At 36.2% G+C, this 21,129-nt stretch overlaps 1 protein-coding gene across 17 annotated transcripts in view; it reads right to left on the reverse strand.

Annotated features, from left to right (window-relative positions):
- LOC113096129 (forkhead box protein P1-B) overlaps window positions 1-21,129 on the reverse strand; it is a 175,830-nt gene that overhangs the window by 112,911 nt on the left and 41,790 nt on the right. For 11 of the 17 annotated variants that reach the window (XM_026261609.1, XM_026261610.1, XM_026261605.1 and 8 more), the window contains one exon: window positions 4,789-4,853. The exons of 3 other annotated variants lie outside the window; for them this stretch is intronic. The gene's annotated coding sequence lies outside the window, so the exon portion shown is untranslated. Of the gene's footprint in view, window positions 1-4,788; window positions 4,854-10,299; window positions 10,517-21,129 lie in introns of those variants that run through there. 3 more of the 17 variants (XM_026261575.1, XM_026261600.1, XM_026261603.1) reach the window with 2 other exon arrangements.

Below are 21,129 nucleotides of genomic sequence, written 5' to 3' on the forward strand. Positions count from 1 at the left end.
CTGCCCATAACATTGATAATGACTAATGAATAATTTAAATAATAACACTAAAATAAAAATAAATGCAAAAAAATATATAAATATAATTTAGACTGTATATATATTAGGCATTTCATAAGGAAGGATGAAATATGAGCGGCTGTAGAACCCAGCAAGGCAAAAAGCCTAAATATCATTAGCAAACACACGCCAAGATGTGGGTAAGGTTGAATAATGTAATAATGAGAGGCAAGGCAGTCTAAGTGTCAGTTTAAAGGCCTGTACCCTGGACCAGGCCCCTGGCCTTCCTTCTGCACTGTTTTAACAGAGATGAAACCATATTAGGCCGTGTATGCTAAAGTAAACAATAACATAGTTGCAATGAGATGGACATTTTTCAGCTAATGGTGTTTGTCATTCCTGTTTTCAGTCCTGGACTTAAGCTCTTTGCTTCTTTTTCTTTTTTCCACATCTTCTTTCTTTTTTCCCCTCCCTCCCCCGAGCTTGGGAGGACTGTGTTTATGAATAACCACTAAAGCGACCGGTCCACGACCTGGTGCAAAACACACAGTAAAACAGATCTGCTTTAACGTGCCTGTTCACTTTATTTGTTTGATATGTTGAATTAGCTTTCAATCTAATGTGAGAAAATAAAAAAAATAAATAAATAAGTAAAGTGCATTCTATTTTGTCCATGTAATAACATTAATTGACGTTATTTCCATATTATACAATATTTTAGCCCAAAAGATTAGATAATGCATCATTTAATGCAGGGTTTTTCTTTCTTTTTTTTTTTTCTTTTTTTGATCCAAGGATGCAAACTGATCCAGACCTATACAATCAAAATCCTTATACAATCTCAATATCTCAATACATTCTCAACAAGATATATTTATAATTATTTGAATATTTCATTAAAAACTCTAGTATATTATATTGTATACTTATTTATGCTGAGTAGTTTAATATTATAGCATCACTACTGTAATGAACGGGTTACCTTTTTACAATTTTCAGTTTATTTTGAGCCAAATTAATTAATTAATTTTGAATCAGTTCAGAAATTAAGACTCAGTTTGATTAAAGCGTAAAGCACCATTAAATTAGTACTTAAGTAAAACCTTTGAATAAATCATCAAACAAATCAATGTTTATATATATATATATATATAAAAATCTGTTACCTTTCCATACAAAGGAACATAGTGCATTAAATTTATTGCATACACAATATTTTTGTGTAATTCCATTTGGTGCCAAAAGCGGCGCAGAAATGACACACTCCACCTTTAACAAAGTCCAAAGTCAAACTCTTATTACGGAGTTTAAAAGCCACAACAAAACTTCTGCTAACCAGTGTAGGCGTATCTCCTTTCCTACCCACAGCACAAATACACTCCCCCTCTCTCTTTGTCTCTCTCAATCACTCACACACACACACACACACACACAGACACAAACACACACACTCATACCTTTCAAATTCAAGCTGTTTATTTACTTAATGTTAAAGCTATTCCATTAAGCAGCCAGGCCCAGGTGCTTCATCCCTAAAAGGGATTTTGCTTCCTCAAAATAAATACCAAGGCAAGGCACTGCCAAAATGATATTGACCATGAATATAACAAATGTTGGATAGAGAACAATCAACATCAACCTATGTGAGTCATTAAGGGCATATACTTTATATTTCAGTGAATGCTTGGAGCTTATGATGATTTATGAACATAATCTGATCATTGTAAGGTGTATTTTTAAGGAAGGCAAGCTAAGACTAAGCCCATATTGTATGGCTTACCTACTTATTTTCAACAATGTGCTAATGATTTCACTTTCGTCTTACCAAAAAGAGTTCAACCATGTGGTGTATTTGCATTGCTAGTACAAAGAAAACAAAATGACTAAAGAGGAAAAAAAACACAACCTTCCTTAAGAAAAAAAAAGAAGCAAATGCATTCATTTGATGTTGGAAGCACCGTCTATAATCATTCTATTGTTCAATTTGACCCATTTAAAATACGGTCATCTTTTTTCTGTTGGATGAAGGAGTTGAAAAGTGATGCGAAAAAAGAAAGAACATACAGAATATGTCTTCAGATGAAAAGAAGACAAACTGAGCTTTGTGATATATGTGACAAACACTCTCGCACACACTTCTCGCAGAGCGTTTTTTTTGGACAGATTTCCCTTTCATCTCTCTGAAGACAACTCCTCTGACAGAAGCCGAGACTTCTGCCTGCCTGACTGCCATCACTTCCATTCAGTACAAAGATTCTGTCACGAAGACTCGCTCCGACGCAGTGGCAGACCAACTATATCAAAGCCTTTCCTCCTCTAAGAGAACAGAATTCATTCAGTTATCAATACCAAGACAAATATAATGGATTTGTAATTGTCATTTTCTTATAAGCATTTAGAGAAGAGCCTCATTCCACACTTTCTACTAAATAAACAGCATCTAACTTTTATTAAGTCAGTAGAGACATAAATCTGTTAGATATATTTGATAAAATATCCTAGCACTTTTTCCTTTTTAAGATTTTCAGTTCACTAAATATCAATGAATTTGGAATCAGACATTTTTAGCTTCGAGCACCATAAAAGTTGTCCAAAATTAAGACCTTTGCATGAATCAAAAGCCAAAGCAATATCTTTGATATACAGTATGCCATTGTGAAATCAGCTACTGTCCAAACAAAGAAGTATGCATTATGTTAGCTGCACACAGACATGTTGGATAAAATATTATCTAACATAAAAATAACCTAGAAGGAAAAATATTTTGGACATGTTCCACTTCTGAGGTTTTGTCCTTTTTAACTGTTTCCAATCATACGTCATAATTTTGGCATAATTTAGCCAACAGTTGTTTAACAGTAACATTACCAAAATAATAAGCACCATGACAATGTCATTATTGTAAGCGTCCATACTGTATTTATATGGTATGATCATTACACACTTTCACAATATAGAAAAATGCTGACACTTTCATGATTAAAAAAAAGAGAGAGAAGCTGGAGCTGATTCTTTCGTTTCAGATGTGACTGCTCTAAAAATTATTTTTATTACAGCAGAGTTATAAACCTCTCTGGAGTTACGCACACACGCGCATAAACAACTGTGTGACTAGCGTAAGCATTTAACTTTCTCGTTAGCAATCTCTCCCGTGTGGCGCTTTAGCCATGCTGGCTTGTTTATTATGTTCATAGCTTTGGCAGAAAAAGAGATTTAAGTGAACTCCTACGAATCGGAAGCACTTGTAAATGCATAGAAACACACTCAGCTGTAGAAACAGGGGAATTAGGAGCTTACCAAATGCTAATGCTAATACAAAGCAATTTTCAACCTGATGCTGATACACAGAATTACTTTTTTTTTTTTTTGTAGTAAGCAATAAAATGTACTCGGAAGAGCTATTACATGGACCCTAATCCACCCCTGCGCCCTAAAATGCATCAATATACAACTTTTCATTTGGTGTTACTTCAGAATTTCCATCTTTGTGGTTGCCGTAAAATGAGAGGATGAGGCAAATAAAGTAAATAATCAAGTGTATGATCTTCAGAGGCATTCCAATTTAGCCCTTGGCAGGCGCCACACAGCATGCAAATATAATATTTTCCCCTGCTGTTTAGCTCTCTGAAAATGTACTCAGAGTTTAAGTGGATATAAACTTACTTTAAGAAGTGTGGTTGAGTGGGGATAGGACTGTAACAGTCATCCATACAGAAATAAACACGTGTATTTCTGCCGAGAAGTGGACTGAATTAAATATATTAGTAAGTCTTTTTGCATTAGAACAAAGTGTATGATAAATCAAAAGTTTAAAAAGTTTGTAAATGTATCAAAATCCAAAATCAGTTGAATGTATTCCATAGCATCATTCTTATCACAATCTCCCAATTACTTTTACTGAAAAAGAAGACAAAGGACAAAGATACTGGTTGCTATATAGTTTTTACGGTGTTTGTAATGACAAACGAGTGAGGTCAACAGACTAATGATGCAGAAAGACGGCAGGGGTAGCTTTTTAAGAAGGTGTATATGGTAAGAAAAACAGCGAGAGAAAACAAACAGACTTAGTGAACTAGGTTTGTGTATTTGGGTGTGTGTGAATGTGTCTGTGAGCATGAGCTCATGGGAAAGGTTGGGAAGTCCCTTCCTTGTCCACTATGTTAGAGACAGAACAGACACACAAACTCAATCCCTCTCACACTCTGTGCCTTAATACTGTACATGAACACCCCTAATTCAGTTCTATGGTTTGCTCCGGTCTCCATGTCAGCTGCTATAGGGCTGTTCCATTCTGGAGTAGACAGGTTGGGAAACCTGTTTGGAAGCCAAGAATCATTTCACAAATTGTTTGGTGCCACTATTCTCTAAATTATCCTCATCATAGTATCCGGATAATTCCAAAAGTCTTCTTAATAACACTGACTGTTTTAAATATGTTGATTTCTCAGCAACTCAACAGGGACTGATAAAAACCAAATCGTTTCTCAAAAACAAGAAACATGAGAAACAAAGGGAATAAAAGACCTGTGCAGTTAGGCAAATAAGCCGTCCTGTTTAGCGATAAACTTTGACAAAAATAAACGACCTCTCATTTTCTCTTAACCTTGAGAAAAGCATACAAACACAAGAGCTGCAAAAAAAAAAAAAAAAAAAATCAAGTGATTCATTAAACTAGATATAGAATTATAGCACAAGACCTGCCCTCTGTAGTTAACAAACACACAGGCACATGTGCATCCACTCTCATACACAGCTCCACTGGAGTCTAATAACTAATCATTTGTTTACCTTCTCTAAGGATTTGCTTATTTGCGGCCGTCTTCAGTTCCAGCGCTGCGTTTAACCTCCCTGCCCTGCAGAGACAACAAGCACAGAGGAAAAGCTGTAGATGTAAAATTACTGCAGCTGTCACAAACCATCAGTCTTCTCTGCGCGTACAAAATTACATTAAAAGTAAGCTATTTTTGTTAAGCTATTTTGATGGTGCAGACAAACTAATGAGGACTCAATCGTGGACATACCGAATAAGCACATCATCTACTAAACAGAACTTGAGAGAACAGAAAAACACACTTTTATCTTTTAACTGTTAACTACAGTATGGAAATGTGTGATTCATCGCCCTTATTAATCCATTTCATTTTCAGGGTTAAACTTTAACTTTAGCAAATGTTTTACAGTAGAGTTTACTTTTTAAAAGAAGTCTCTTATGAACAAAATGTTGCATTTATTTAATTAAAAAGAAAGGTGTTGTTTTTTTTGTACGTCCATTTTCTATTTTTAATACATTTGAAATTATAATGTATTTCTTCAAGAAATTGTCATCATTACTCCAGTCTTCAGGGAAACATGGTCCTCAGAAATCATTTTAATATGCGGATTTGGTGCTGAAGAAACATTTATTATTATTATCAACATTGAAAACAGTTGTGCTGCTTAATATTTTATTGGAAAACCATGATACATTTTTTTTTTCTGAATTATTTTATGAATAAGAAAAACATAAAAAAAACAGCATTTATTTTAAATAGAAATCTTTTGAAAAAGTATGATTTTTGGGGGGCATGGTGTCACACTACTACCAATATATATTACCATGGGATTATTGGAAGTATCATGAAATACAACATAAAAATCATTATGCACGAATTTCAATATCAAAGTGTCATAGTATTATCTGCCACAATGCTTTTTTATAAAGTACTTCCTCCTAAAAGCCAGTGAGGCAAACAAGCTCACATTTACAGTCTCAATATACTCTAAGAGCATATTCTCATGCTAGACTATTGAGAAAGATACTATAGGCCTGCATCCCTTGGGCATTTGAATAAAAGCATGAAAGCTTAGCCGAACGTGAAAAAATATGCAGTTTACATTTGGCAGTCAAAACAGTGGCTGGCCGTTTGAGCAGAGTGATTCTGTTTATCTCAGGTAAAGTGAGCACAGATAAAACACATTGGTACAGCAGGTCCATGTTCCTGCATCAATTATCTGTTCGATGCCCTTGTTAAGGTGGGTGGTCAGCATTTTCAGTGACTAAAAACACAAGCCGCCACAAGAACCATGTGCCTTTTGCACGTATCTTGTGCTGATTCCATTTTTGTCTCATTCTAATTCATTAGACTTCAATTAACACGTCATCCCTGCTGTTATGAATCAATGGCTCTTGGTGACAGGTGATGAATTTTTCAGCTTAAAAAGCTAAACATCATTTATTCAAATCACCTGCTAAGGTCTCAGGTGCTAAATGAGTTTACTGAAATGCCTAACGCTCATTTAGACAAATGTTCTCTCATCCTAATGACGAGAACGTTTTGCATTGAGAACAGAAGAAGGGGGGGGGAGGGGGCACAGCAGCAGTTACCTTTCAGTTTTTAGCACCGTAATGTGTTGCTAAATCGATAACAGTGCAGACTGAATGCATGAAGTTGGAGGTAAGGCTGGTGTTTTGTGCAGCGGGGTGGTGGAGGCCTGGGGAGTGAATAAATACGCTCATACTGTTAGACCCAGCTGGAGAAGGAAAAGAACCAGCATTCTGGTGCTCGGGGAACTTGCTGAGATGATCGACTTCATGGGAGTGTTATGAAGGAAACACGGCAAGAGAGACAACTAAATGAGCACATGGGCTAAATACTGTCTGAAGATAATAGTGAAGAAACAGACAGAACAGGGGAAAAACAACAACTTCAAGTTCTTGTGTAAAGGTGTTTCTTCTACTACAGACAATTTTGGACCTTTGGACCTGATTATGTTGTTGATATATCCTAAATACACATAATTAAATATTTTGGCACTTTTTTATAATTGCTTCTGTTTTCATTACAGATCATTTATACTACTTTTAGTAACATTAAGTGACATTATTATTGACATTATATTTATACTCTTAATATAGTTTAATAAATATTTTTATAAATTTTTAGCAGCCATTACAACAAAACAAGAATTATTTCTAAAACAGTAAGAATGTCTCAAAAGTATTAATTTCTTAAAAGAAAAAAAAGAAAAACTTATGGTACAAGAAAGTTTTGATAAATAACCTAGATTTTAATAAAATATTAAGCTAATTGTGTTTTACCTAGAATCTGGTAAAAACTTTGGTCATACATGACAATGATGGCTAAAAATGATATCATGCACACGAATATCAACAATCTCATTAATAAAACCAGACCTGAAGAGGACTTCTACAAAATGTTGTTCTTATTTGACCACATTTACATCATACAGGCTGTCGAATCACACACTCCAACCAATTCCTGGCTAAAACCAAGCCAATCCTAACGGAAAAGGCCCTGGTTGTCATTATGAACGCCTCTTCAGTCCGTCTAATGGACCATCTCTTTCCTCACTTCACCAAAAACACAAGAGCACATGAATATTTACCACCAAGCAAAGCCATTCCATTAATCGGTTTGCGAATGCTTAAATAGCATATCTGTGGCTTCTTCTGCAGTGGGGTCATAAATGAACATTTATGCTTACGAATATGCTTCATTAGCATATTAATTTATGCAGGGATTGAGTGCAGCTCATAGGCTGTGACCAGCTCCTCTTCTCCCCTATTGGTCAAGGAAGCAAATCTATCCAGTGTCCTCTGACAAGCACTGCAGAAAAATATTGTAGAATGGTGTTGTGTAAAACTATTAGTTTCCTTTTGTTCCTTTGTAAAACAAAAACGAACATAATTTTTGTATTTTAGTAAATAAACCTTAGTGAATTGCGTTGCGTTATTCATTTAAATATTCTCCTCTCATAAATTTACAGATCGAAAAGGAAACTCCTGCAAATGCATATTTAATAAGGTGAGTTGCAAAAATAAATGTGTCTATGCCTTTCAACGCCAATTTTCCACTTCGTGTATTTCGTAAATCCTGACAGTAGTTTTTCACGCCAAAGGAGAGTTTGCGCTGGTGCAAGCTGATAGTAAATCTGGCCCTTGGAATATTGCAAGCAAGTCGTATGGACCTGCTGTCAAAAAAGGGAAAAGAACAGAGTGAACATTCTTTAAAATGTCTGTTTTTTTTTCGAATAAATTTCTATTAAACTTTCAAACCTTAAATGCTAAACCAAAAGAGGACAATCAGAAAAGGAGAAAACTGAAAAAGAGAGACCGTGAATGAGAGACCGAGCAGAGGACAGGCTGTGATATCTATATCGAGTCCATTTGTGTTTGTTTTTAGGGTGTGTGCACATGATTTTCCAAGTCACTGTCTGTGCTCTGAAATACAGGAAAATTGCATGACTCACTTTGAGACAAATGCAGCTGTTTACAAAGGCCTGACAAAAAGGTGACTGAACTGAGGTCTCTCTCTCTTTCTCTCCTACTCACTCTCTCACCAGAGCCTGATTCATTTCAACTATTCCCAAAAACCCTGAAAGTCATTTTTGTAATTCGCTTACAAGCAGGCTTCGCCCATTGTTTTGCACGTCCATGTTCGTGTAAACAACGGCGGTTTCCGACATGCAAACAGATGCGAAACCTAATTTATCTAGGCTTGTACGTGGGTCACTTGAGCTTCTGGAGGCCAAGCGAGTCGGTACATAGTCTGCTGAATGTCAGGCTGTCTGATCTAGATATTTTTTTTTTCAGACCTGCCCTCACGTTTTGCTGAGCTAACAACAAAGTACACAGAGTAAACACACACACACACAACACACACACATAGCTTTTACAGTCTTAATACCAAGGCAGCGGTATTTTGTTCCTATCCCAAAACAAATAAGGCAGTGCATTTCTTTACACTATTTAAATGTTAACAGGCAAGAGTGCAGGCTGAATAGAACATTCTTTTACTCTGGATACCAGAAACGGTCCAGACAGACTTTCAAAACATGTTCTAATGAAATCATGCAAAAGACAAATAAAAAGCTGCACTTGTTTTCTTTTCTGAACTCACCTCCCCCTCTTCTTTCTTTTCCTTTTTTCTGTAATTGGATTACACTTTTTTTTTTTTGTACAAACCAGTGCCATGAGAGTATGGAACTACTGTAGAGTGATTTCTCTTACTCTCTGACATGACATTTACACAGCTAAGGACTAAGGATATGAGGGTTAACACTCGTTTTACCCTGAAACAGAGGAGTTTAACCCAGTTATGCAATGCTATCTTTACGAGCAGTGAAATAGTATAGTTTTATTAATGTCCAACACCAATATAGATATCTTGAGACTATGGTTAGCAATGTAATATAATGTAATTATAGCAAATATGATTTCATGATATTTAGATATTAACTCAAAAACTACTCAAAAACAGAAAATTATACATGTGCATTATACATTGACCATTTTTTATGGCTGCTGCCAATACCGATATCTAGAGAATATGGCTGTTAAATTTTACAGTACACACAGCAAATAAGAAAAAAATAATAAGACAAAATTGTAAACAAAAATAAAAAATAAAATAAAACCTACAAAATAATAATAATAATAATTATTATTATTACTATAAAATGTGCATTATACATTTACAAATATTTCAGAAGAAATGGCCATTCAAATAGGTTACCATTCAAATATTGAGAGAAACTAGTATTTCAATTTTTTTTTTTAAATAAATGCTGTTCTTATGAACTTTTCCAATTATTAAAAAAAATTACTGAAAATAATATAGCACTGTTCTGACAAAACATTAACCAGCTTTCAACATCAATAATAATAAAAAATGTTTCAGCAAATTGGCATATGAGAATGATTTTGGAAGTATCATGTGACACTGAAGACAGAAGAGTGGCTGATAGATAGAGAGATAGACGCAGAAGAGCTAAATAAAGTCATTTAAAGATTTCCTAACTATTATACATACTTCTTTTTTAACATATCATTAATAATTATGGTTAATTTCTTTGCATGATCTAAACCATGCTTTAACGTCTCCTCTGACATCACGTTTCCTCATTCTCCTCACCAATCGGCTTCTTTTTCTCTGGCTCTCTCTTTTTTTCTCATGTGTTCACTTCTCTCCTTTGACCACAGATCCTGTGCACAACTATTAATATCAATAACCCACAAATTCCATTTCCTTGTACTGAGACAGAGTGAGAGTAAGCGCAGTGACTGAGGAAAGTGCAAAATATCTCAATACAGATTCACTTCTCCTTTTGAGGCAAAGATCTAATTGGACAGGAGTGAGTGGAGGCAGACACCGTGTGGTTTCCTCAGAAAGAGAGTGAGATAGTGAGAGCGAGGGGGTCCGAAGTGCACAGTCAGAAACGTAAGCGTTTAGACAGTATTTTTAGCCCAGCAAGCAAGAGGGAGAGTAAATGCATCGCTTAAAGTCTGTGAACACTTACCCATGAACATAACCCAGAGCTCCACAAGCCAACTCCAAATAAATTCTGCGTCCCACACTTTGATCTGCAGTTTAACGAAAGTCCTCTCTTCACCAGCTGCGTCTATATAAAGTTGTAAGTGAGGTGCGAACAGTATGCAACCAGCAGTCTTGCCCCGTTCGCGCTCTCTGGCTCACACACACACGCACTCTCGTCTCGGGGGCTGGAGGTATGCGGTCTAAACACAACAAAAGCCTGAGTTGAAGATTGAATATGCAGGAAGAGGGCCTCCGTTTGCATAAACACAAACACTCAGCAAATGAAGGGCTGGCACCGATCGCACCACTGCTTGCTGGGAAACGCATACCTGTCTTGTTCTGTCCCTGAAATACTTGAATCAAACAACGGCTGAGGAGAAACGGACTACTCTGGAGATAAACTAGAAATGAGTAAGTGCAACATGTACAATAATTTAATATTATATTATTAAAGTATACTCATTTGTTTTGGCTGTTTTGGTTTATGCTATCTAGGCACATTTAACTTTACACATCATCAACAAGAGCAGTCTGCTCTGATTGGAAACTGACCCAGTTCATTGTGATAGGCTGATCACCACAAGCACCCGTCGGAAATGTAACGCTTCTTTCCATAATAGCGAGATTCATCTTTCAAAATATTGTCTTTAGTTTTACCATCAGTTCATGCCTGAAAGGGGAACAGAGTTGCGTGACAGACACAGTGATGAAGCTTGTATGTGTTTGCAGTACACAAGTCAAGGACGGTTAAGACAGTTGACTGCACTTTGTGACGTCTCTCTCTCTCTCTCACACACACACACACACACACACACACACACACGTGCGCACACACACACACGCAACACGCAAAACTCTGCATTTCAATAGCAAATACTTAAACTAATAACAAAACATACTTACAGTAGCTGACTCAGAAGCACCATATTGTCATAGCAAAGTCAGAATTACCTCCTCTCCTAGGTTCACGAAACGGTCATCCATAAAATGTGTGCATAAAATGTTTATTTGGCCTACTTTCAGAAGGCGAAATAAAGTGCTTTAGCTTTCGTCAAGATACACACGGCATCTCTCGGACATGGCTGCTTCAACACTAACTGCAGTTACTGAAACCACGCCTTCTTTCTTTGTGTGAACATTTGGGCGGCATTACGCAGATATTTCCACATAGTGATGTAAACGTGTGGGGGCGTGTTTGAATGAGACGTTTTAGGGGGGCATGGCAGTGTCTTTACTTTTATAAATAATATCTCTTTGGATTTGTGCCTTTACAGATCTTCTTTATGCACCAAGAGCTTGTAACACTCCAAAGAAAAGCAAACATTTTAATCGCATCATATGACCCCTTCAAAGCTTTAATGAGAATAAAACTGTATATTAAGAGCTATCAGAAGCAGTAGAATCTACAATTAAAAGCGTATCTAAAAGTATGTGACAACAACAAACAAAAAACATAGGCCTAACATAAAAGCTGTTCATGCACAGTTTCTGCGTGATCCTTTTCAATAATATTCTGTGCTTCTCAATCAGGCTCAAACTGATAAGCGATATTAACGAAACTGTTGTTTACAATAAAACCAGAACACATAACGCTGAGGTGAGGGGAGGAACTTTTAGACATGCACTAGAGTCTGATTAGCCAATCACAACACACTGGGCTAGCTAACCAATCAGATCCCATCGCCTATTTCTGAGGGAGGGGCTTCATAAAAGCAGGAAATGATCAGCACATTTCTCAGAGAAGCGTGAGCATTAAGACATGTTAAACTGCACCCCATAAACATGATCAAGTCTAGAAAAAAACAAAAACAGTGAACCACCCCTTTAATAAAACTTAGGAATGAAAACAACTTGAAAAACAGGATGTAGGTGGAGGTAAAAAGGACAGTGCAGTCCAATAATATGGTGCTTTATTTCTTGCAACTCTCCCTATCTCTCTCACTCTCTTTCGACCTTAAAGTGGCTGTAGAGAGATGTAAAGTCACATGATCGATGGTAAACTGAGCTATCACGACCCATTCCTGCAAAGAATCCCAAGCATGACACTCATACAGAAACGCACTAACATGTATGACTTTAACAACTCACTTAAAAAAGGAGGAGAGAGTGAGAAACTTAGAAAGAGAGAGATGGAGAAAGATGGGGAGAGAAAAAGGGGAAGGGATGAGGATTGACGGATGAGGTGAGTGAGAAAGGAAAAGAAAGAGGGAGCACAGACAGAACCTCCAGAAAATAAACAGGGTGTCTTGTTTCAAAGGCGAGGGGGACACACAGGCATTCCATTGTTCAAGCCAATTATCAGAGGCAAATAATAACAGCAGATGGATCCAGCAAGGCCAAAGAATGAGTGAGTGAGAAGTGGAGAGCTGCAGAACAGATGATGAAATGTGAGAGAGGAGGAAAAGGAGGAGGGGTCAGAATAACCCGGTCCTAAAGCACCACACACCAGATGTGGACTTCTACAGGGACAGTGCACAAACATAAACTTTCATCACAACCTTTTTTTTTTTTTTGGTTCAGAGACAACAACAGAGGCCAAGAATGGAATCAGGTCAAGATCAGAATTAAAACCTGCATTTCTCACATACTGTAAGCACCAATAAACACTAACACCAATAAACAAAACCACCTAACAAACATCATGATGAGATGATGACTTCAAGATATAATTGTCAAGTGCAAAAACAACACATTATTGTTATTACTATTGTTGGCACAAGAAACAAAGTATTGTTTCACCTAAAAATTAAAATTTATAAAAATAATACACATAATGAATTATTATGCTACATGTTTAAATATTAATATAATATAATATAATATAATATAATATAATATAATATAATATAATATAATATAATATAATATAATATAATATGCAGCAGACACCTAGCTTCAAAACAACTACTACTAATAATAACAACAACAATAATAATTTATTTTATTATTAGTGTACAAATATTTAGTTTTAATAGTAGTAGTAGCACTAGACACATTCAGCTTCACACAAAAACAAAATCTTATTATATAAAAAAACTACATTAACAATTCATAATAACCAACATTAATAATAATTTTATATGTTTGCTATTATACCTATAAAATAATAATAATAATAATAATTATTATTATTATTATTTAGAAACAGAATTGGGACTCCATAAGCAACCAGGCTAAATATAAACAGCATGTACTAACTAGTAAGCCACAGGCTCCAGTTTGAAAGCATAGTTACTGGAATTACACTAATTGTAATTTGCTCATTACACAAACCAAACTGCTCACAATATAGGAGGTATTTTGTTCACTCGAAATTATTGTATTATTGTATAATTATTGTATTGCTTCAAAAAGTTAGTTGCTTTTGCTTTGAGCTTTTGCTTTGAGTAAAGGCCATGTGTTATATTGAGAGCATTTCTCTGTTTTGTTTCTCTGGGTGTATTTTATTAGCAGTGGAGCTACAGGGAAGAGCATCTGAAGCGAGAGGAACTGGCAACTCAATATGCTGAAGGATGTGTCATATCGCTGCTCAACTGACAGCCCAAGTGTGTGCGTACGGGGAGAGGGGGGGCCTTTTCACCCTAAAACAAAACGCATCCTCAATGTGCCCCTGTCAAGGGTGGGAGATGTCTTCAGATAGTGGCACAAAAGATCAACCGTTCCTTTTCAGTCGAGAGAAAAGAAAGAAAGTTTTCGTTTCATTAACTCAAGACTAAAGCGTAATTATCTCCCTATGGGCCGCAATCACCAAAAGAAGGATAATAGAACTGAAAGCACTTTCCACTCCACTCATCTAAGCGGTTCTTTTCTTCTCTCTCTTTTTTTTCCACTTGTTTTTTCTTCTCCGCCCTCAGATGAGATTAACCAATCGAATAATGGCAACAGATTGCGGGGGCAAGAGGAAAATACAACTTTCAGAATGGTGTCTGTTTAAGAGCTTTAAAGATTCGACGTTATCTGGCTTAGTGTTCTTCTACTTGTCAGCGAAATGGTTTCCTTTCCTTTCGTCTGGCATCTCTTTCCCTCTTTATCTCTCTCTCTTTCGCTGACTTTGGAACGGGCTGGAGGAAAAACAGGGTGAGGGAGGTTAGCCGCTAAGTCGCCCTGGTTCTGCCTAAAACTAGCTATTTCTCAAATTCAAATTTGAGATTTGGATTTAGATAAATCGCAAACATTTTTTAAGTATATCCCTTTTTCTCAATTACTAACAGGCTGCTACTCAAAGGTGCTTGCAGCGCTAGCCTTAAGATAAGTCCCTCAAGGATTTGCAGCTAGAAACACAGAGCAGGCCCTGGATTTAATTAGCTTATGAAAATAATTGCCATTAGCACAACTCGGAAACGGTTTGGAGCACCACGCCATGACGGAGAGAGAAAAATCTCTCACTTCTAGAACGGAGAAGACAAAGAAATAGTGCGAAAAAAGGAAATTGGCAGGCCAAGCGACTGTTTTGTGCACTGACACAGAGGTCGAGTTAATTAGACTATTGTCATTTTAATCAGGACAGCTTCTCGGTCAGCCTTCCCTCAAAGAGTGAGCGAGCGTGCATATGTCAATGCTACACTCAGGGTCTCTGTTTGGTGTGTGTGTGCCGGTTCTATGGACTCGCTTCGCTAATGAGCAACGCCACAGAAACAAAGCCCCCGAAGGACCACTGGGGGAAACTCCTCGCCCTTCTCTCTGCTCACTTCTCTGTTCATTTGAAAATAATTTAAATATCAAATATTTGAAATCATTTGCTTCTCCCTGGCTATCTGATATTGAATGGCAAGTCTTTCATGTTGCCTTTATTATGTTCATAAACCGGCATTAAAATTCAGAACTATCATTACAAGTGACTATATTTATTACAGCAGCTATCATTTCAGTCCGAACCATGGATTGTTTTCAGATAACTATGAATATTTAATTCTGACAAGACATTGTTATGTAAAAATATCCACAATGAGGGTTTCCGCACCATAAATGCATAAATAGTGTCCAAAACAGTCACAGAAACAGGAAGCTGAATTTACATCGTACACTGTCAAAAAAGTCAAATTAAAAATTAAGGTTCAGTCTTCAGTTTTTGCGCATAATCAAAATGGATTCAAATTTTTTTAAATCTTGTCTCTCATAGCATAAAAATGAAGTTGAAATAGGTTAAAGTAACGGAAAAGCATACGTCGCAATGACTAATCAACCATATCATTTTTAACAGTGTACAACAATTGAAAATCCCACTGAATTCTGATTTGGTTATGGTTCACATAGTAAATGTGAAAAGCAAAGGCAAAAACTTCAAACAGCTGAACATCCTGTATCACACGCTGCCTAACTAGATCTCATAACTGGCGATATAACGGTTTTATAAATATCGTAGTATCGCAATATTATTGTGGTCACATGATGATATAAAACGAAAGGTCTCATGTAGTGTAGTTTTTAAAATACATTTAAATGTCTTGTTCTAGCATAAAAGGTCTTTAAAGTTGTGTTTTGGGCCATTATGCTTTGACATAGTCTGAGTCAAATGAACTAAAAACAATTAACTCGTTATCGAATGCGCTGTGAGTTTAGAGCACATTTGGGAATGCAACAGCACTAATTATGCTTTATTTTCATGGCAGATGATTACAACATTTGATGAAATTTGTAGTGAGACTGTTTTCAATGAAGCAGGAGTTGTCCTTCAAAATAAAAGCTCTAATGCCGATTTCGTCAAAATAGGGCTTAAGTTTAAAACTTTTAAATGCAGTCCAAATCAAAATATCTCTTCCAAGTGTGGAAATTATGAAAAAAGTATTGTAATTTCCCTACTGTAGTTCAAAACAATAATACTGTACCTATGAAATATTCATTTTCATTTATTTTAGTGCAACTGTTTTCAAATATGTGGCTATTACTGTAATAGGAACAGCAATAATATAAAATTGTTATTGTTGTTATTAGGGATCGACCGATATGCATTTTTTCAGGGCCGATGCCGATACCGATTATTACAGATCAAGGAGACCGATAACCGATATTTTGAACCGATATGTGTCTAGTGTAAAAATTAAGAATAAAAAAGCCTCTGACAAAGACTCTCTTTAAATTATTTTAACACATCTTTAATTCTGAGAACTGTTCATAATAACAACATTAATATTAATAAAAGTGGGACCACAGTATGTTTCATGATTAAGCCTACGGATATTTTACTACAGCTAAACAGTTTAGGGAAAGTGAAGTATTGGCTTCAATAATTTACATGTTAGAAATGTGCAATAGCTTAACCTCTCATAATTATTTTCTGATGACTAAAACATGGTCTAAAATAATAGAGGTGACTACTCAATTAATAGTCTAATGCACATCAATGGATTAACTAAAAAAAGCATACACACACGTGTGTGTGTGCTTTTTTAGTTAATCCGAATGCGATTTGCGGATTAATTGCACAGCTTAACCATCATAGAGTGAAAGTTTATCATTGACAGGACTGAAAAACACATGCAAGTTTAACAGGGCAGAGAGAGAGCGCGCGCGAGAGAGACAGAGAGAGAGCGTGCGCGAGAGAGACAGAGAGAGCGTGCGCGTGAGTGAGACAGATAGAGAGCGCGCGTGAGAGATACAGAGAGAGAGCGATCCGTCTTCAAACACGAGCGCTGTCTTGTTCTCTCTCCCTCGCGCATTTTAATCAATTGGCACGATGGTGTCGATGTTTAAATCATTTAAAATGAGAATGTAAGTGTGCTCACCCCATTTTTGTTTGTAAGAAAAAATATTGCAATATATATCACAGAAAAATAAAATATCACAATGTCATTTTTTCCCAATATCGTGCAGCCCTACACACAACCCATATTGTAATAGTGTTTTTTTTTGTTTTGTTTTTTTGATGTGTTAAATGTTTGTTTGACTGTTTATCACGGCGATACAAACTAGGAAGTATACAGGACAGTGTCATCCAGAAACGTGCAATGTGAGATTGACAATTTACGTTATTAGCATAGGGTTATTAGTCAAATGAGAGAGTGCGGCCGCGGAGATAACTAAATCAGGAATAGGGAGCTCGCGTCGCGTCAGGGCGTCAGAGCTCGCGCTTGATGCCCTTTCAGCTCTTCAAAATTGCATAATGGTAATTCTGAATCTGTATGATAAATTATTTTGCAATCATGTTAGAATAAAGCAATATTTCTCCAAATATGCGCAATTTTTTTGACTAAGAGCCCTAGCGGAACGGACGCTGTTCAGTGAAGCTATGTGAACAACACACACACAAAAAAAAAAAAACGCGGCAGACGTGAGTGAATTAATTCGTGTTGATAATCTATTCACAATATAACGTTAAGTTGGCCGAATGGTGAGAGAAGTAGGTTTTAGTTTCACTATCTCAGCACTGATGTGATGATCCATTAAAGCATATCAATGCAATGACGGACATTGACCGGGAATTCACAGTATAATAACTGAAAGGGGCTTGTCATCATAAATCGATTATTTTAGGTGTTTTGCAACTCCAGTGTAGTGATTTATTAAAACTTCAGAAACGTTTACTGCATTCTTACCTTCGAGAGATTTTAGAGAGAACTTATTGATGTGTGATGATGATCACTAAAGCAGCTCCTGTGCTTTCGGTGTGAGAGCGGAACATTTTCCAGCCGTGCCAGCCGTATTGATTGGCCAGGCTCGTGACTCCCAACAAATCAGACGGACGATGGGCGGGGCTTAGTCTAGGCCACAGAGCGGTGCGATCTGACTGAGGTGGCTAGATCAGTGCCAGATTGCGCATTTCAAAATAAAATGGTTTTATCGGCAAATCGGTTTTGATAATGGCCGATGACGATAACAATAAAAATGCTTAATATCGGCGCTGATAATCGGTCGACCCCTAGTTGTTATCATTATTATTATTCAATTCTAATTAATTTGGCTTTCTAAAACACCAGTGTGAATGTGATTTAGACTGAGACCATGGGTTTTTGTATTGTGAACTTCATATTGAGATATTATCATATCATGGGATTTTGATATCGTTGCATCCCTGCTCATAACAACTCAATGTTAACTGTGCATTGCTTTAGGCTGACTGCTTGCTTTGAATACGCTTCCCCAGGACATTATCGGTTTCATTTATTTCCATATACCCCACTATGCATCATATGGGTGACATACAGAACAACATCTAACATTGAGATGTAAAGAAATACTGTTGAATGCACATTAACTCTTTTGGTTGTCATTATGTATAAATTAAGCTTTCTAATGATTCGTGCCTGCAGTCATTTCAAAAACATAAATCACAGGTTGGAGATGGGGAAGCCAGCATTATAAAACGTTTACATTTGAACATAACCTCTCAAAACTGTGAACATGCTGCAAAAGTCTAATTTGGTCGCATCATACTCTATTGGAAACACCTAGTTGCTATAAACTGCTAAAAACACACACTTATGAAAACATTATTAATCTCCCCTTGAGTTGCAGTCTCCTTACAAACTTTAGTCCTTATTGTGGACTTAAGAAAACATTTAGTCCTTATTCTGTCCAACAAGCACAATTTGTCTAATTTGCATGTAGCTGAAAAAATAATTCTCTCATTTATTTCTTAAACTCGAAATGAAAAACAGACTAATGGCTCTATCTTAATTTGGAATTTTCTTGCCATTTATCATCTTGCAGATAGTTCATAGTTTTATCACTCATCATAAATATTTCAGGCAGTGTTAATATTAATTTGATCAGATATTAATTTTACTTAAAATGCGAGTAAAAATCAATTATTCAACAAAAGGAATGATCAGTGGAGCTTATAGGGGATTTTTAAAGCAGCCTCGTACCTCGCTATTAGTTTATTAGGTTAACAAAACAATAACAGCATGCTTAAATCATGAATCATAATTGAACCCCCATGGAAACTATAGTAAAACTGGTTACACTAAGGTCACATGATCAGCACCATCAAATGCAATTTGTTGACACACTCTGACATGCTGCACCTCTATTGAGGTTTATCATGGATTACATGAATAAATGAGACCCTAATTTGAATAACAGTCTCCTCCCCACTGGACACTGTCTTTAGGGTAGATTCATCTCCTTCTACTGTCTTTAACAGGCTAAATCACTATGATTATTGCTCATAGTGTGGGCTAGGGATATTCTAAACCCCTAAATCTATATACTAATCTTCAATTCATAACTCATTCTGAGTGAATGATGTGCTATGACTATGTATCAATCTCAAACCATGAAGCTATTCTCACAAAATGATCAGACTAAAACAAGGCAATAAACTGTCTGTAATTTCTGCTTTTTCTTTCTAATTCTTATACTACCTAATTCATATACATGCATAAATATATAAGTATGTGAATATATATTAGCAGTGTACCACGTTGTGGCATTGAGGTGTCGCAATGAAATGTTTTGCTTTTTTCCTCGTAAGAGATTCCATCTGCAGAACAAAAAAAAAAAAAATGTAAACAAGTATTTTATTGAAATTATGTTGATACGATAAATGAATAAATCAAGTGACATTAGCTACATTTAAACAGTGTTCTAAGGCTGCTTCTTCCCTTCAATTATTCATCTCTTTCATTACTGCCGAGCACATAGAAAAGAATTAAAAACCGCTGATTCCTCCTAATTAATGCTCTTGCTGATACTCGCTACAGATGTCTTAGATTTCTCTGGTAATCTTTCACTGTGTTTAACCCTGTCAAACATTCAGGCGGTCTATTTTTTTCCAGTCTCTCCATCTCGCGCCTCTTAACCCCATCTATTTCTCCCGCTTGTCTATCTGTCCCATCCCCGCCACATTCGGTCTTGTCTCTATCTCTCCCACTAAATCACCACTTGTTTCTTAATTTATTCCACTCTTTCTCTCCCTCTCCTTGCCTCCCACTCATGGACACACACTCTCACATACACAGCTAGAAGGGGGGTGGTGTGTTTTCTTTGGGTGAAATGTACGTTACTGTGTGAGAGAGGAGACTTTAAATAAACATCTGCACAGCATGGTCACAATAGAGTCTTTTGTGTTGAAATGTGGAGAGAAATTATGATGTTTTAAGGGCCATTTTCAGCTCGGCAACGGCGTGGACTCAACATGAGAACTCTCAAACAGGTTTGTTCACTCAAAAATGATAATTCCACCTTCATTTAGTCACCCTCATGTCGCTGCAAACCTGTATGTAGTTCTTTTTTTCTACAGAACAGGATAGGAGATATTCGGAAGTCTGTGCTGGTCAGACTTGTCAATGCAATTACAGTGCAAGGACATTCGAGCTTTGAAAAGAATGCAAAAGCACCATGAGCATCACAAAAGTTGCCTACAGAGTATGATCAATGAGCTGTATTATTAGTGTGAGAAACTGAACATTTATACCATAATGTGCATGGAAACAGTCCTCAAAATGTCTTTATGTTTTGAGGAAGACATGCAACAGAAGCGAAATCCCACAAAACTTTTTTTCTTTTTAAATAACTAGTGCTGGGCAATGATTAATCGTGATTAATTGCATCCATAATAAAAGTTTTTGTTTATATAATACATGTGTGTGTGCTGTGTATATTTATTATTTATACATAAAGACACACACACACAGTATATATTTTCAAAATATTTACATGTATATATTTATAATCATATCATTTATATTATATATAAATATATTTTATATCTAAACATAAAATTTTTCTTAAATGTATACAAGCATGTGTGTGTATTTATATATACATTATACATATACACAGTACACACAAACATATTATCTACACAAAAACGTTTATTTTGGATGCGATTAATTAATGCCCAGCAATAAAAATAAAATGTTATTTAAAAAAA

This window comes from Carassius auratus, chromosome 6, assembly GCF_003368295.1.
Source record: "Carassius auratus strain Wakin chromosome 6, ASM336829v1, whole genome shotgun sequence".
NCBI lineage: Eukaryota > Metazoa > Chordata > Actinopteri > Cypriniformes > Cyprinidae > Carassius > Carassius auratus.